The sequence below is a fragment of the Dipodomys merriami genome, unplaced genomic scaffold (genome assembly GCF_024711535.1).
Source record: "Dipodomys merriami isolate MVZ:Mamm:240054 unplaced genomic scaffold, mDipMer1.0.p SCAF_787, whole genome shotgun sequence".
NCBI lineage: Eukaryota > Metazoa > Chordata > Mammalia > Rodentia > Heteromyidae > Dipodomys > Dipodomys merriami.
The window spans coordinates 54,127-59,248 of record NW_027206387.1 but is presented as its reverse complement, the minus strand read 5'-3'; positions in this window follow the sequence as shown (position 1 = coordinate 59,248).

Below are 5,122 nucleotides of genomic sequence, written 5' to 3'. Positions count from 1 at the left end.
TGTAAACTGAACTTCCCAGACTCCTTTACATTCTTAGGTTTTGTTTATCCCGTAGAATCAACTTTTAAACTACAAACACTTTTGTGAGTGTAAAGTCTATAATGTAGCCCAGATTTTTAACTGAAAAATTCATATAAAGATGGATGAACATAAACATTACATATGCTGAGTGTACACTATTAGTAATGTGATACTAAGCTGGGTGGTGGTGAGATCTGAGGACTGGGGTTCAAAGCCAGCCCAGGTAGGAAAGTCCCTGAGACACTTTTCTCCAATTAACTGCAAGAAAACTGGAAGCAGCACTGTGGCTCAAGTGGTAGAGCATTAGCCTTGAGCGGAATAGCAGAGGGACAGTGCCCAGGCCCAGAGTTCAATTGCCAAGACCACCACAAACAAAAAAAATATATAAGTAAAGGATAGAAAAAGAAATGTCATCTTATCCACCAGTTCATTGCTAGTATAATCCCTGCTCTCTCGAGATGGAATATTTTTTCCAGTTATGTCCATGCTCTTATATCTGACTTTCATTGGAAGCAGAATTATACTTCCATTCTTCTTTCTACAAAGTTGCTTTATTAGCAAGCATGATTTAGAAAGGGAGTGCCCTCATAATTCGTGTGCCACCTGAGAGTAATGCTTTCTCCATATCACTCCCATAAATCGAAATACTGGACTTGGCTTTATTGTTTCAATGTTGTCTTATTTGTAGAGTCTTTTATAGTATACTGACCCCTTATACTTAAACACAGAACTTCTCTTTCTCCTATTATTGCTCTTGTTTCCCTTACTGTTAATGCATGTACACCTGGGAAATAATGCACAACATATGCACTCACAAAAAGAATGATCTGAGACCCTTCCCATTTAAAATTCGCCTTAATTTATGGAGAACTTACAAAGTTTGAACTCAATGTACTCATTGATAAGGTATTTATATGCAACATAAATTTCATATTTTCTCTTTACTAAGTTGTCTCTGAAAGACGTGTTACCTCAGGTCCAAAGGTGTCCTGTTGTTATTTCAGTGAAGCGAGAAAACTTTCATCATAACTCCGGCAGCATCATCTATTGTTACTGGAGGTAACTGCTAATGGATGTGGAAACTGATCCCAGGAAAGGAAATGAACATAGAGGAATAACAAAGTTCATGTTAACTTGTGCTTTCCTTTTTCTGTACAAGTAAAGATTCCCCAGGTTTGAAGGAAACTCTGTCCCTGACTTTTTTGAGTGTGTTCTATACTCATATAAAACTTTTCTGTAAACTTCTAGTTGAGAGGATTACAAAAAGAAATAATGTGCCATGTGAAGTCCAGCATAGAACAAAAGGAAATAACGTTGTTTGAAAAGGGTTCTACAGCAAAGAAACAAAGACATGGAGGTTTTAAGTGTCTTATGGATGGATGTTTCACCCATGAGATTCTCTTGTTGCAGGAGACATTTATCAATTCCGTAATCTGGTCGTGAGTTCTCCAGAGCAATAAAGATTCCAAAAAAGCAGGATCCAGTGAGTATGATAAGTAAGAGTAGCCTCTTCTCAGACTAGTGCACCTTTAAGGAGGGTCTCAAAGAAATATCTAGGATTTTTTTCTTTGCTTGTTCGTTTAGTTTGTGCTGGTTCTGGGACTTGACCCAGAGGCTGGATCCTGTCCCTGAACAATTGTCTTTCCTGCACACCTGCCCCCAAAGCTAGTACACTACTGCTTGAGCCAAAACTCCACTTCTTGTTTTTTGGTGTTTAATTAGAGGTAAGAGGTTGACAGACTCTCCTGCCTGGGTTCGCATTGAACTAAGATAGTAAGATAGCTAAGTGACATCAACTGTATTGATTTCTCTTTTGAAAAAAGAAATATTACATGAAGTTTATTATAAACCTAATATTTGACAATTTTTAAAAGAAAAGAATATGTCAGGGAAAAAAAAGCCATAACTTAAGTAACTCAGCAGAAGTAGGTGCACTGAATCATTTTGGAATTATTTTTTTCTGCTTGGGAAGAACTTGTCGTTCCTTTGGGGGAAAATTAAAGTCATATTTCACATTTTTTGTTGGTTGTGGGGCTTGAACTCTGATCCTGGGTGCTATCCCTATGCTCTTCAGCTCAAGTTGAGTGCTCTACCACTTTAGCTAAAGCACCACTTCCAGGTTTCTGGAGGTTAATTAAAGATAAGGGTCTCTTGGACTTTCCTGACCAGGCTGGCTGTGAACCACAACCCTCAGATCCCAACTTCCTGAGTAGTCAGGATTACAGGCATGAGCCACCAGTTCCTGGCTCATATTTGCATTTATGTGCACTGAATGACACTACGTAGCCAAAGAATAGAAATTTGAACCAAATGATGACATTGCAGCTTTTCAGAAAAATTGAATTAGCAATAAATATATACTCTTTTTTCCATTTGGTTACATTAATGACTCAACCTATGGGACACTTTCATTAGCATCCTCTGCCATCTGTATAGGTGTGGTGTGTCTTCGTCCATCCCACGAAAGATGGACGCGGCGGAGGAAAGGTAAGTGTGGTGCTCACCTGTTCCCCAGCCTCCCTCAGCCCAGGAGACAATCAGACACAGCGGGTAGCCAAATCCAGCAGGTAGAAAACTCGTTTATTAACAGAGAGCCACCTTTTTTAAAGCCAAAAAAGGGCGGTGGCATGGCATGGGAGGAAGAGGAACCAATCACTTTCAAGATCACACCCTATCATGACCCTAAGCCTACACACGCTGGTTAGGCACTGATCGGAAGGTCAATTGGGCTCTGCCCACTCTACTCTCTCCCAGTGCCATCTTTGCTGCCCATGTGCTCTACAGATTCCCCCTTTTTTTGTTTTAATGGCAGACCCACCCCCCAGTTAGTTATGCTTTTCCCTCCTCTGTTATGGTTGTTTTAACAGGATTACATTGGTAAGGATAGCATTGGCTACACAGGGGGTTCCAGGCAACTCTGGGGTTGAGATTTGACAGACAAGGATAGGGAGGGCTCTTGTGCATGATCCAAGAGCCCGTCCCAGTTACCTCACATCCCCACCTAGCACAGTAATAAATATCAGTCCCACCACAGTTAGAAATGTCCGAAGCAGTTCAATTAATTCCTGGTGTCTTTTAAGTAAGCCAGTTCCTTGTATGTGCCTTTAAGCTAGCACAGGAGTCAAGATGACCTTTGAGCTTTACTATCAGCTCCTAATGGCTCCCAACATCATCTCCCTCTCCCCCCCCCATCTTTGTTTAAAGAAGTGAACCTGCCTGTCTTAGATTGGGTGGATCGCCTTGTCTGCCTTAACTGTCATTGGGAAATTCTTCAGAGCGAAGCTGAAGGCCCTGTCTTAGGTTGCTAAGACTGACACACCCTCTTACCTGTCTCTGGCTGCGATTCCTCTTGGAGGGGGGGAATTCATTCACTTGGAGCTTGATAACTGGCTGGCTAAGCTCATGAGAGTTTTGCAATGCACGTATAATGCAAGGAAGGCATAGAAAAAAGCATTACTAGGCCAGGAAATGTCACTACTAGCCCTTTAACACTAGTGAAGGATAGGATAGCAGTCTTTGCCACTTCAGAGTCCAGAGGTCGGGATTGTTTAATCCAGCTATTTGCCTGTAGGGTTGGACAAGATCTAAACTGGAAGCATAACAAAAGGTGGTTGTTTAACAATAAGTACGGATTCAATGCCGCTATACAAGCAATTAGTAAAAGAACAATTAAAACAGGTGACATTAAAATAATTAACTCCTACAAAAATATTAAACAGTCCATAGGGTGGTGATCAAAATGAAGGTCAGGCCACCAGGTCAAAGGGACAGCTTCTCTTGTGGTGCTATTGACGATTTCTGCATTCCCAGCGTTGGTCACTGCCCAGGTCACCTGTTGAGGTTGATGCAGATTCCATAGGGCCGTTCCCAGGATTTGGAGAGTCAGGATAGCCAACAGTTGGAGTATTGCCATCTGCAATTGTTAGAGAACACAAGAGCTTCTCAAGGGCTGGTTGCCCTTGGGGATGGTTAGTAATTGTCTTTCTGGCTTTTCTCTTTAAACACAAGACTCGGCCATGGCCGGTTTTTCTTTCCTTGTTGGTTAGCTTATTCTTAGGCATCCTCTTGTATAGAGGATATGGGTTAAAACGTAAGGTTCCTGGCAGGTATCCAAATGGGGGCTGTCTCCCCTATGGAAAAAACGCATCCAAATCCCCTGCCCATAGTAACTAGGGAGTCAGGTCCTCTCCATTGTTGTGTCAGGGGGTCCTTCCACCTGACTTTCACTTGGGGCTTAGGGTTTAGTTGTCCCCAGTGCTTCTGAAATCTGGATTCAGTTGCCTCTTTTGAAAAATTTAAAATGTTAATGGTAAACAAAGCTCTCTGTAACTGTATATGGGGGCTAACTCCCCCTTTTTTGTTTTATAGGCTATCAGAATACAAATTAAAGGGGTTTTGAATGTCCTGAAGGGCCATAATTATGGCCAGCATTTCTTTATATTGTGCTGACCCTTGACAAGGTTGAAATCTTTGTTGGCTCAGGGTCTTTTGTTGCTCCTCAAAGGCTACATACGCAGAGCCTGCCTTACCTCCATCAGTAAAAACATGGAGGGTGCCAGGAATAGGCATAGAAGAAAATAGAGATGGCATTTTGAGGGGAAATCGCCATAAAATGACAGTCCATTTGGATGGCCCATAATGGCAGTCAATTTGGCCTAGAAATTCCTCCAAGGAGAGAGCAAGACGAGCATTGGCTCGATTGAGCCACTCAACATATGCCATCCAAAAAGGAAAAACAATGGAGTGAGGGTCAAGTCCATAATGTCTTCGGGCTTGCATACTTCCCTTCACAATAGCATCTGCAAGTTGGTCTGCTTGAGTGTACACCCGAGGTGTGCCTCCCAGGCGAGTGTGAACCCACTCTAATGGCTCCCCACTTTGGGTTAAAACTGCAGAAATTAACATGACACCTGCAAATAACCAAAGGGAAAAATGGTCTCATTAATAGAATACCTCTTTAGAGAAACTTTATCCAGGGCTTTTTTGAACTGGAAAAATATTGCCCTATGGCTGTCTGTAATTGTAATAACTTCTTGTGGTGTCCTGTCTTTTAACAGGGCAAATAAGGGCACAAGACTACCTTTAGGGACAGAAACCCATG